We start from the raw sequence: 13,897 nt of genomic DNA, 5'->3' as shown, positions 1-13,897 counted from the left end.
AAAAAATAACCCAAGGGAAACTGTGGAAACAAGTAAATAAAAGTGAGTTGGAAGAGAAAAGTAACAAAAGGTAAAACATGGGGGAAATGGTACAATATTTATTAGAAAGTTTTCTTTAAACAGCATTTTGACTCTCTTGATTTTAATGACAGTTTTGTGGTGTGCAAGAAAATACTGTGAAGCCCTGATGGTCTGGCATGTCCAGCCACTATAAGAAGTTTCAGTTCAACTCACAAGCCCTGGATGTTATCCATCATTCTGTTGTTATGGCTATTTCTCCAGGGTGGAGGAACATGAATTCATTACCATGAATGGAAAGTGGTTTCTAGGACCATTCTGAAGACTAGATCCCATTTTTGTTTTTGCCACTGATCCAGCTGGTGACCTGACCTAAGCTAAAGACTTGATCTACCTATATCACATTTAAAATGGGGATAATATTGATTGGCATGTCTACACAGGAATTTATCCACACCTAAACTTAATGCACCATAGCCTAAGGCACATTAAGGCAATTTAGACACCCATCTACATGTGCATGCCTTACAGCGCCTTAACGGAGCTCGCTGAGTGAACATATTTGCAGTCTGCCCTGAGCAGCACCCTGGATCCTCAGAAGCATAAGTGGGCAGTGAAGCCCAACACCAGCCAAGGAGATGGGAGCCTCCAGTCCCCCCTGGATGCAATTGGCCTGGCCCTGGCCCCAACTCTAACCCCATCCCTGTATTCCTGCCTCCCCAGCGTCAGTCCAAAGTGGGCCAGAACCAAGCCTGGGAGGTCCTGTGCTGCTGGGAAGCACTGCCAAGAAGAAGCAGCGGGTGCTGTTTTCCAAGGTGCAAACGCTGTAGCTGCAGCAGCAATTCCCACAGCAGCAGTACCTGTTGATGTGCCAATGGATGACTGCACACAGGGGCACAATGCCTGCCTCTGCCTCTGCCTGCTTGGTATGGCGCAGTTCCTCTGCTTGCCGCACAATGCAGGGAGCGCGTGAAACTGCTGCTCCTCCCTGGCCTGCCCACATGTGTGGCGGGGCTTGGGTTCTTTGAGGGGGCTTTATGCCCCGATGCACAGTCGTTTGTCAGCACACTGACAGGTACTGCTGCTGCTGGAACCACCCCTCCAGCTCCAGCATCTGCACCTTGGAGAACAACACCCACCACTTCTTCATTTTGGTGGCAGCTGGCAGCAGCACAGGACCACACAGGCTCCAGCTGACTCCAGCCCACTCAGTCAACATACACAGAATTAAGGTGCCTTAAGGCATCTACATGTCCCTTAAAAGTGCCTTAACTATTTACACCTAAATTTGATACCTGCTTTATGCAGGTATCATTAGGTGTGATTAGCCTAAAATCACCATTTTTAAGGTGCATTAAGGGTGGGCACATGTAGACCCGTGCCCTTAATGCACCTTAAAAATGGCTAACATGCCTTAAATCAGCACATGTGGACACACCCACTGACATCAAGGGAATTTTGTAAGGCTTAATTCATCAGTGACTGTGACATATTTTAAGATCTTTGAATCTCTGTATGTCTTTGATTCTTAAGGGAGCTTTAGGAACGCCAAGTTCCATTGAACATGCCAAATTTTACTGACATTCAAACAAAGTTGTGTGCCTTAAATCCCTGAGCTGCCCTTGAAAATTCCAACTATTATTAGTGTAAAGTAATTGACAGTCGGCATTGTCTAGTTTCCTCTAGACTGGTTTTACAACTCCATAGCTGCAATCCCAGCTCTGCACTGTCTGCCCATGTGTCCTTGTCAAGCCACCAGCCTTGTACCTTAGTTTTCATGTTTCTTAAGTATGGAGTCTACTTACCTGTCACAGGGGGTGGCGTGAAAATGAGAAAATACCAAATACCACAATTTGAAAATGTTAAGAGCTGCAATGACCAGTTGTTCATGAAAATACTTTTCATTATTGCCAATAATTTATTGAGAGTTGGCAACAAGTCGTCATATTTGTTTTGTTAAATTGCTCCAGATTCTGTCATGTTGCTTTGTGTCAGGGCCAATAGGGGAAAATGACATAAGCAACTCTCCTCTCTCCCTACACCTCTTCTGCCCTTCTCATTCCACATGTGATCAGCATCTCTCCCTCCTGGGATCCAGTGTTCACACTAAGAAATAATTCTGACTAAGAAATAATTCAGTCCTGAAAACGGTACATCTGATTTAGTGAAACAAAGGGCTGACCTCACTAGCAACACAGCCATTCTTGAAACATCTAAAAGGCAAATGCATTAGTATGTTCAGCCACCATGCTGGTTAATGACTAGACATTTTTGAACATATGGGATCATTATTCCAGCATATCATCAGTGAACTTTCTAGAAAAGCTAATTAAAGGACCCTTTAAATGCTTACCACAAAGTTGAGTTTTATCACGGCTCCTCACCTGCATTTCAAGAATTAACAGAATTTTCCTCTCTTCTGCTCCCACCACTTTGCATTTCCCATGATCACTAATGTTGAGAAAATCTAATTAAATGGATCTTTATTTTTCTTTCATCATAATTTACTTTCCTTATTATTTTCTATAAAGAAAATGTCATTTTCTACTGATACTAAGGAGGATTCAGAAAATATTTTTGGCCACTATTTAGTGATGGCTCATCTTCCTAACTCCTATCCTATGTCTCTCTTATGACTATTTCTATTCTTTAATGTAATTGCAAATTATATTAAATGTTATAGAATAAAACAAATAAAAGTTTCCTTAGCCAATAGTTTCACATAATGGGCAAATTCTCTGGATGGCTGTTACTGCTGATTGGAATTAGAAAGAGTCTGGATACCCCAAAACTACTTACAAGGCTGAGAATGTTTTACACCTTTTGGAAGTAACTTGCCTTTAGGGATGTTTATTCTCAAATTAAAAACAATAATGTGAAACAAAAACCATGACAAATGAAAAGAATTTAATCTCCCAGAGTGAAACTCTGCTCCGGAATCATATTTTTCATTTGTAAAATAAATAAATCATTAAGTTCTTATGATCTGAAAGACTACCTCTTATATGTGGCAACATAACAAACATAGTTATGTCTGCCTGAGCCCACAAACACCCTGAAACTTATAAGGGAAGTGTAAAATATTTTACTAACTCCTCTGAATAAACTTGGTGGGCACGTCCACACATGCAGGCACGTGTGCTTGCAGCAGCTCAAGTAGAAGCAGTGCAAATTTGAGCCAGGGCTTTTTGCTTCAGCACATGTGCCCAGACCTGCACTTTGCTGTGGGGTAAATTGTGCCACTTGGGGAAAAATAACCCTGCCTGGCTCCTCCCAGATCCGCAGCCAGGGGGAGCTAGAACCTGGGGCCAGCACCTGTGCTGTCCCCAGTAGTATAAAAAGCTGCCCAAGCAAGCAGTTCATGGCTACTGTCTCTCAGGAGTTTCTGGGGGCTGACCGATTGACACCTGGGGACACTACCCCTTGTGCCAGCTGGACTGCTGCAGCAATATCTCAAATCCACTTTTTAAAATACCCTGAAATCCATGTTCTCCCACAGTTAGAACAAAAGACCACTCTACACACACACACATAGAGAGAGAGAAAGAGAGACAGACAGAGATAAATTGATCCATTGGGCAATGCTTTATTTGTATATTTACAATGTTAAAGTGATTTGGAAGCCTACTAGTGTCTCTATCATTATAATAAAATTAATTCTAAATATCCATATGTGTGAATGTGTGTTTTTGGTTTTCTTCACACATGATGGGTGTTTGATGGGGGGATGTGTGGGTTTCAGGAAGGGGCTGGGAAGGGGTGTGGGGAAGGCGGATGGGTGTGTGGGTGGGTCTGGGGTGACTGCGGGGAGATTGTGGATGTGGGGGGACCTTGTGCGGGGCTCTGTTCAGGAGGGGTGGGTCCCCTGGTCCCCACAGAGTGCAGCCCTCTCATACAGCCCATGGACTGTCCCCCCTCCCACAGGGCCCCAGCTCCCCCCTGCAGGGCCACAGCTCCCTCCCCCCCGCACAGGGCCCATAACTCATTTTCTGCAGCAGGGAACATGTGCCCACAGGAACCATGTTGGTAGGGTCTGGTAGAAACTGGGCTCCAAGCCATGCCAGGTCCTGCCGGCACTGGGGCCCTCATGCAGCCAGACCAGACCAGTCCCACGGCTGCAAGACCCAGCACAGTACACAGGGACTAGGCACTGAGCCACATCAGGTCCTGCCAGCACTGGGGCCCTCACACAGCCAAGCCTGCCCAGGCTGGACCAGCCTGGCAGCGTGAGCAGCCCCAGTGCCGGTAGGACCTGGCGCGACTCAGCACCTAGTCCCTGTGCACTGTACCAGGTCTGAACTCCAGCAGCAGTGCTATCTGCCCCGCTGTGCAGGTGGGGAGGCAGCACACAGCAGGACCCAGCCCAGTGGTGTGCGACTGGCTAGTCCAGCTTTGCACCAGAGCAGGTTGCGTGGCTCCTGTGCAAAGGCACTGTAGCTGTGTGGCCCAGGCCAGATCGGGCTGGCAGGGCACATTTTCCAATGAGCCCCACTGGTCCAATCTGGCCCAAACCATGCAACTAGTGTGCCTTTGCACAGAAGCTGCATGACCTGCTCTTGTGCAAAGCCAGACTAGCCAGTCACACAGCACTAGGTTGGGCCGGGTCCCACTGCATGGTGCCATCTCTGGCCACCTGGCCCCCTTTGTTCCCTCACCACCCTGTGGCCCTGCCACATGCCTGCCCCCCCACCCCACCCCAGTGGCGCCAGTGGCAGCAGGCAGCCTGTCTGTGGCTCTGCTGCAGGCATGGACGGGCAGTGATGCAGCACGTTGTGACCTGGACTCCTACATGCTGAATGGATTTGGCCCAGGCCATCCAAAGCCATGCACTAGCAAGCCAGGCCAGGTCCATTTAGCATGTAGGAGCCTGGGTCACACAGCACTGCAACACTGCCCGCTGTGCACACATTCAGATATGTACATACACACACACACACCTGTTACCTCATGGCACACAGGAACCATCCATTCTTGGTCTAGACAAGAAAGCCTTGAGTCTGGATGTGAAAAGTTTCCTGAGGGTTTTACCCACACCTACCACAGCTCTAGTGCTACCTATTATTTTTAGAATCCCTAAACTGATTCAGAAAGTGAAATATTCATTGAAATTGAGGGCAAAAAGTTTTATTGAAATCCTGTTCCTGAAGCCACATCTGCACACTCCCACCCCCTGCATATGTTCAATACATATATCCTGAGAAGTTTGATATAGCAAATATCTAGAGAAGAATTCAACTTGTATATAGGTAGGCTTGGCAGGATTTGATTTTTACTAGTAAACATTGATAAACCTCAATTTCACCTCACATAGAGACTGATGAAAAAATATTTCCATCATTAATAATCTAAATATATAGAAAAGAGATGTAAGAAAAATACTGGCTGACGGAGTATGTGAGGCAAGGGGAGCAATCCTACAGACTGACTATAGCTTGGACTGCAACTCCCAGAAACCCCAGGGGACTGGGAACAAAGGAAGAGGAAGTAACCAAGCAGACAAGGGGGCTACAGGCAAGCAGAGCCAGGACTGATGACAGCTCTGGTGCTGGCTCGCAGCAATCCTAGTTATGTTTGTTATGGTGGGCAGTTAAACTGCACAATCCTGAAAATTTAAACTGATAAAAAATTAAATAAATGCTTAAAATATGCACTGATATTATCCCTTGAAATTATTTAAAAAAAAAATCAAATTCTGCCAAACCTATATCTAGAAGAGTTTAATCTGTCAAAAAAAATGGGCATTTTTCCACATGGGGCACATTTCGATATGGCATCCCTACCCCTGTGCAAGATGAGGAAAGAAATAGTAGATGTATTCCCTTCATCAGTGCTAGGTACTTGACCTTATTGTGAAAAATCAAATCACCCTTCTACAGCACAGCAAAATCCTCAGCTAGCCACCATTTTCCTGGAAGTTTTTATAAGCAAACCTGTACATTTTAATTATAAAAACCTGCAACATAGTGAAACTTGGGAGCTGTTTAAAATAAATTCAGTGTAATATCACAATTAACAAATGAGTAATATTATACTCATTAGATGCATAAGGAAGCTAGTGAGGGAGAAAATAGGGGAACGGTACCCATAGTTCAGAGATTCCTAGCATATAACATTGGACCATGCACTGTAGAGATCATGGGATCTAGTTAGCGAGTGAATAATACTTGAAGGGATTTCTCTAGCAATAGGAAACTGAATGTGTGATAACAATGGCAATGAATCCTCTCAGAGCTGCATGTGTTTCTTAAAAATTGTATTCACCACAATTATTAACAGAAAAATAATTTTCTCTCTTCCAAATGGGCCACCACCAATGTTCCCTCCAAGCTGTGCATGTGCGTGTCCGTGCAGGATTTAAAACCATGCCACGCACAAACTGATTAATGCCGCGCACCCACCCAGAGAGCAGCTAGGCTGCAGCAACAAGCTGGTTGCAGAGCGCAGTGGATGCACCAGGGCTGGCACGGGATACTTGCCAAAGGTAAACTCATGCAGCAGCTGGGGCTGGGGAACTGCTCCCAAGCCCCGACACCATGTGCCTCCTCACTCCCGGAGGTGAGGTGGGGGCAGGGGCTGGGGCTTCTCTCCTCCCTTCCCTTTACCCCTCCTGCAGCATAGGCAGCTTGGCTCCCCTCCACTGCATAAGCAACACCTGTACCCTCTCTCCCTCCAAACAAACTACACAACATTGTGGTTCTAGTTTAGTACTCACCATTAGTTTTACTCAAAATCCATTATTGCAAAATCCATTACATGAGGATGCTTGTCTATTAGGCTGAGTGTAGTCCAGATCTATGTAATGGATTTTGTACCTTTGGGTATGTTAGCTGTTGGCTGTTAGGAAGAGGCTGTGATCTTCCCCAGAGGGCAGTGTTGCAGGGGGAGGCAGGACCAATTCGGAAACGGGACCGAAGCAACGCGCTCACAGACAGAAGCAGCGCACTCACGGATCACTACACCTTAGAGGAAACGTTAGCCACCACATGAACCTGTCCCATCAGATCCCTAAGAAGCAGTAACAATTTTAAAGAGGTATTATGGACTGATACAAACAAGCTTCAGAGATCTTAATATTCTAACAGAGAAATCTGCTAGTGCTTTCTCTAAGATGGTTCTACAGGTTTTTTTTAATTTATCTTAAAATTACCAGTTTGTACATAGCTAGAACTGGATCCTGCATATGGTTAAGTATATATTTAATTTTACTCTCATGAGTCAGAAAAAGAAGGAATTTTGGCTTTAATGGCACTACTTATATGAAAATATAAGTACATGTGCTGAGATGTTTGCAGGATCAGGTACCAAATGTGTAAACAAGAAAAAAGATGATGGCATACATGCAGCAGATTGCATATGTAACACATCCCATGGAATGAACACCGGTATGTGAAACTGCATTGCAGAAAGCTGTGCTTTACAGATGGCCTCTAGACTGGAATGTAATTCTTTCCTTCCCAGGCTGGCTGGTAAAATAATGTTCTGAATGTCCAGTCGACTTCCACTTTAAATGAATAAAAGCACCAAATATAAATGTCAATATTCACTCCCCCTCCAAAAAAGGTTTAGGTGCAGGTCAAACAAATTGCTTTTTAAAACAGACAAGATAGATTTACTGCAGGTCAGAATGTAAATGTTAGGAAATGAAATTCTTTCTCTCCTGTGTTGTTTTCTTCACCTGATTCATTCACTTTCCTTCTGAGTACCATTTGTTATGTGATAGTGCTGCCCATTTCCCCACTAGGATCAAGGCAAAAAACATCCAGCAACCCTTCTCCTTTGTAGCCAGAGATGATGTGAGTGGTGCATGCCCTTTGTATCTCCACGGTGTCAATAACGCTTGCATTGATGCCGCTAGAAATGTGCAGGAATTCAAACTGTTTGCTGTTTATAAGTATTAAACTAAAATCTGCTCCTGACAGGTCATCCAAAAAGTAACCTCATGTAACATCAGTAGAGGACACATGATGGAAATAAATGCATGGAACTATAAAAATCCTTCTCCACATCTGCATGTAGATAAACAGGAAAACAATGTAAAACACAAGAAATCAGTGAAGTCATAATCAAAGAAAATCAGTTCCATATTAGCTAATGACAATTTTTTATCCCAATTTGAAACACCAAATATCAACTACTTTCTAATAAGTAGTAAGTATGCATCCTGACAACAGATGCTGTAACCGTGTACTGAAACAGCTCATATGCCAATGTGATCTTGCCTTACAGAGTATAAGCTCTACTTCCACTAGGTAGTGGGAACATTGTAACTTCAACTGATCTACAATGACTTGGTGTGGTTTATGAGTGGGTAGCACAGCACTTTGTGGTATTGAGACTGGACTCCATCAAAACACACAAGATGTTAATTTCTCTCGCTTTCCTTATCAAGTGTTTCAAGTACAGAGGTGCTAATCTTGAGTTTTTCTTCAGAACAGCAATAATGTACACCTGTTCTAATTCTAGATCCCAGAACATCATATTCGAAGTAGGAGTGATCAGACCAACCTCTCTGGGAAGAGCTCTTAAGCTAGGGTTCACATACAACATCACAAACCATAGAACAGTAATGAAAAATGAAGGTACAACCCACATGAAACTGCCTCTGAAATTTATGTTGCTGGTTAAATATTTGTTTGCAATCTGGACCCTGGCTTTAAACATGGGGACAGATCTTCAGTTGATGTAAAACAGCATAGTTCCTGTGACTTCAGTGGAGTTACACCTGTGGACACCATCTGAAGATAGTGTTCAAAACTGCCTTGGTGAAGCCATATACCCAAGTGTATGCCTAGAGGCTCATGTAACAGAAAATGCAGGTCACTGAAAATATACATGCAGGTAAGATTGAGAGGTACACGTGAATATACAGGCAGCCCTCAGACTTACAGCATAACTGGTTCCTAAAAACTGCGTCTTAGGTCAAAACATAACTCGGAACTATTTTTGCCATAGGAAACAATGTTATAAATCAACATTGGCTCCTGAACCAAGGCCCGATACCGTATTTTCACTAAAAATAACCCAGAATTTTGTACTCAATCAATTATAGATGAATAATATAGGTACATTAATGCATTTATATTGTAAATAGCAGTCATATTGATTTGGCAGGACTTTTTTGAGGTGACTTTGCTGGACTTTTTCAAGGGCTCTTGGTTGGACTTTTTGAAGGGTTTTTAGCTGGAGTCTTCTCAGGAGTCTTGCCTGCAGGTTTTTCTGGAGTCTTGTCTGCTTTCTTAAAGAAAGTGTCCAAGCAAGTTGGACAGATGTTCCCCAGGGACATGGGCAACGCAGCGAACTTGTTCACTGGTGTGGCGTTCCATCAGATAAAGCATTGTTCAGTCAAAACTGATGTCAGAAAGTTGAAACAGGATGTCAATTTATAAACGTTGTAAGTGCAAAATGTTGTAACTTGAAACACTGTAAGTTGAGGATTGCCTGTAGTAAATAACTGAGTAGGAATCATTTTTGTTTGCTTGCTGTCCTGGGAAGATAGTCACCAGGAGAAGGGGGACCTCCTCTCCCCACCCCTGTAGTGGGGTGGGGAATGGAACAGACCACCCCAGCATAAAAAGCCCTGAGACCAAGGCGAACTTACCCCTTGCAGGAGTTGAAGGAGCGGACGCACCGCACCGGCTCCAAACAGCTGCACAGTTTGTAAGCCGCGCCTACTTCCGACTCGAGCCAGCATGGGCCAGTGGCATCATCCCCGGACACAGCCCAGCAAGGATAAAAGATGGCACCGAGAGAAATGCAGGGGGAGCACCACAGGGGATGCACTCTGGACGTGCTTCCCCCGCTGGGTGTGTACTATGCCGGTGGGATGCGAGCGATCCCAAGCTGGAGCACCAGGGAAACCCTCCAGCAGAGGCAATATTGTCAGACCACATCAAGGGATGGTGAAGACCATAAGGAAAAGGGGACATGAGTCAGAAAAGGGACAGACCAGACCCGGCCCCAGATCAATGGTGAAATCTATTTCCTTTTATTTTTCTCTTTATTTTTTTTCATCAGTTCTTTTATAAGGGGGGGTTGGTACCCCTTTGATAAGAACTGTCCACGAGAGGTTCTGAGACCAGGGCAAGGGTGCCCTGAAAGGCCCTGAAGTAAGGGCAGCAGTAGAGGCAATGCTCCAAAAGGCACGAGCAGTGGCGGAATGATGGCCAAAGGCCACACCTAGCCAGAGGTCCATCAGGTGATCTGGAGTGACTCAACAAGAGAGAGACGACATCAGGGGGCGAGACTTGGGGAACACTGGCAGATATCTTAGAGGCTAGTTTATGGATGGGCTGTAGGGGAGGTGGAACCCCATGGAGACCCACCGAGGGTTGCAGCCAATCCAAGTGAGTCCACTGAAGGGGAGCCCGCCACTGAAGGTATCATCGAAGTCGTGGCAGACGAGTCTTGGGGCTTTTCCCAGGATGACCATGGGCTCATTCAGAGGGCGCTAACATCCACATCATGGCCAACTTCCAGCACATGCGCCAAGGTGGCTCACAAACGGATACTGGAGACCAGGCGGTACACTTGCCTTTTTCATCATGTTTCCATTTGTCTACATTTTGAAAAAAGTCCATGAAAATGCACTGCTGAAAATGGTATATTTGACAAAAGAAATATTAAAAGGCCCAGTATTTCTTATTTCTAATAAAATAGTACAAAGGAGCCCCAGTCAGAGATCTCTACCATATTGGTTTAAATAGTGTGTGTTTCTTTTCGGCAGAAATATGGCCACTGAGAACTAGGAAACTGCTACGCCTCACTCTCCTTCTTCCAGTCTAGGATTATCTCTAAGACAAGCATGGAGGAATTGCCAGAGTATATAAAAAGCCTCTGGGAAATGTAGTATAATTATGAAGCTGCCATCTTGTTGCAGATGTTGTTGCAATGCTTATATAAATTAGAGAATAAAATGTTACCAAAGGAAACCTACTCTGTTTGAATCATGTGCAACTTAATTATGTTATTTTTTTTAAATGAAAATGGCATTTCTTTCAGAGGCTATGATGGGACATTTTCTTCTGCAGCTAAAAGAAGACTAGGAAGAAATAGAAAAAGGAATGGGTGTGCTTGGTAGAATTTAAACAACTGCAGAGGTAATATTGGAGCAGGCAGAAGCCTTGGTTTGGTAACAAGATCTACATCAGAGGTGAAATCTTAGCCCCAATGAAGTCAGTAGCAAAAGATTCATTGCATCAACACTTCGCTTTAAATGTTTGAAGTAATCATTGGTGCTGTCAATTAGCTGCATTCTCATTAACGGGCCGATAGTCATTTATATTTGTATTATGGCCCTTTTTTATCTTTTAGAGTGAAAAACCTATTTTTATAATTTTTCCCTGGTTTTTCAGCAACATCCTCCAGCGTTCTGCAGGCAAAATCTGCAGAGTGAGTATAAGGTGAATGCTGAGAGCAAAACCACATTCCTCTTTACCTTTTTGAACACACTGCTGGGTAAAAGGGCCTGCATAAACCTGGGGGAATGCAAGTGCTTCGTAACTTTGCAACTGGGCTTAACATAGAACATGCAAATTCATTTCAAAATAACACGCAGTCAAGTCCACTGTGTGCACAGAATGCCTGCTAACTCTAAAGCCTCCCTGGCTTGACCTTGCTGACCCTTTTCCAAAGGATGTTTCACCTAAGCAGGTATTATAGAATCTGGCCCACATTCCGAATCTGAAATTCATCATGACCCTAACATGCAGCATGCAAACAAAAAACACAGTAACAGCAACCTAGAAAATGATCCGATCAAGATCGATATCCAAACCCACTTACAGCAAAATAAATGCCCATTTCAAGATAAGCGTGTGGAAAAGAAAGCTTGTCCAGGACTATGCACTCAAAGCAGATATTGTATTGCAGCAGTTGATATTTGACAGGAACAGAGCTATTCCACATAGCAATTGATTTTTTTTTAAATCATTTAACTTAAGTAGAGTTTCAAAGAGTTCATTTTAAGTGGAAAAATTAGGAGCAATGATGCTCAAAATTGGGTGCACAAAACAAATAAATTCATTTTCAGAAGAGCAAATGGAGCAGAGTACACTTGAATAGTAGGGATTTGGGCAGTCAAAATGCACCCAGTTATGTTCTTGCCCTACCACTATACTCATCATAACCATTTAAGGGAGAAGTCCTGGCATTTAGCAAGTGAACACTGGAAAACAGTTCCTTCTGATCCAGGCACCAACCTCTTTCTCATTTGTTTAAACTATGTAGTAGCAGTTTCTAATTATCTTTCTCCTTCCTTTGTTCAGCAAACAATGACATTAGTGACTAAGAATAAAATTAACAGCAGGTGAAACTTATTATTAATGATGTGGAGGCCAAATTACTTGACTTTTCTCTGAACCTCACTTCACGTTTTACCATTATTAGTTAGATTTTGTCATAGCTAGACCTCTGAAATTTTCATTCCTCCAACTGAGTTCAGATGGTTTCCAATATTATTATATTATGAAAACATGGGATTCATCCTGACATATGTGGAATTCTCTTCTTTGTCCTTAGACTGAGATAGAGATTAAATATGGGGCTCCCTTCAACTGCTAAAATATTTGTGTATAAGAGGACCATGCATGGGTACTTCTACCAGCATCAGCCACAATGACACCCACTGTCTTGCACTGTATTATTTTCCATTTTTTGTCCTAGTGCCTAGTGTTGCTATGGATGATCCTAGTAGCACTGCAATGCAAAGAACATCAAAAAAAAAGAATCAAGAACATTTTCTAAACCCTGCATATTCACTATTAAGTGCTCAGAAATGGCAACCAAGAGCAAATCAAAGCAGATAGCAACAGTACACCTCAAAAATTCCTAAATACCTAAGAACCTCAGGAAGGTCCCAAAAAGCTGAGCAGTTACACTGTACAGAGGGACCCTGAGATGACCAGGTGTTCACAAATATCTGCATTCTCTATACTCAACACAAAAGCCTAAAATGGAGACAGGCCATGGGAGGAGCCCTTGGTAATGTTTTTATGCTTATCTAGTTGACCCAACTGGTAGGTCTTGCTTTTCCAACCATAGTCTGAAGTAGCAACCATGAGGAGAGAGGCCATAGAGCAAGTGTACAGCTTGATACCAGGTGGGGAATGGCTTCCACTTACCCACCCTATGTCTATTCCATGCTCTCAGACCCTGTGTAGATTCAGGAATGTTATTTTATTTCAATTTACATGTGAAAACCCACTGTCCAAGTTATACTTGTAATTCAAGCTCCTTCCTCAATTGAAAATATACCTACACATTCAAAGATGTCATCACAACCTGACCCCCACACATTATTTTGCTCTCTTTTTTATACTCACAATTGGTTCTTCCATCTTAAAGGTCACCTGCTGAAAAAGTTCAGATGCATTCAAGTCCACTTGCACTTCCTGTTTTTCTGTGTGCAGCTCAGGAATCTCTTTATGAGCAGTTAGCCAATATGTCATGCTGCAATCATTGCAGCACTGAACCAATTCAACATTTTGAAAAGCTAATTAGCTTCATAAAAAATTCATATAGGCATGCAAATATTGTGGCCCAGATAAATAATTAACTGAACTCTTCCACACTAACATTGACGTGCTCCAAGGTTGCCCTCTCATGCCAGATTTGCTCAACAATTATTTGAGACATCTGATGTGGACGGCATTAGATGATTTTCTTGAAGGTGTAAACCTACACGGCAGCTTAATAAACAACATACATTTCACAGCCAACATTGATTTACACATCTTCTGAAGAGATGATGCATGAAATGATCAGAAAAGTCAATAATGCAAGCAAAATGTATGAGCTTGAGATAAGTAACAGAAAACAAAATCAATGCCTTCCAGCTATTATCATCATGAAGTAGAGTTCATAATAGATAACATTACATTTG

This window comes from Crocodylus porosus, unplaced genomic scaffold (assembly GCF_001723895.1).
Source record: "Crocodylus porosus isolate Cpor-Errol unplaced genomic scaffold, CroPor_comp1, whole genome shotgun sequence".
In the NCBI taxonomy this organism is placed as follows: Eukaryota; Metazoa; Chordata; order Crocodylia; family Crocodylidae; genus Crocodylus; species Crocodylus porosus.
The sequence above is the reverse complement of the archived record's forward strand: the minus strand, read 5'-3'. Positions refer to the sequence as shown.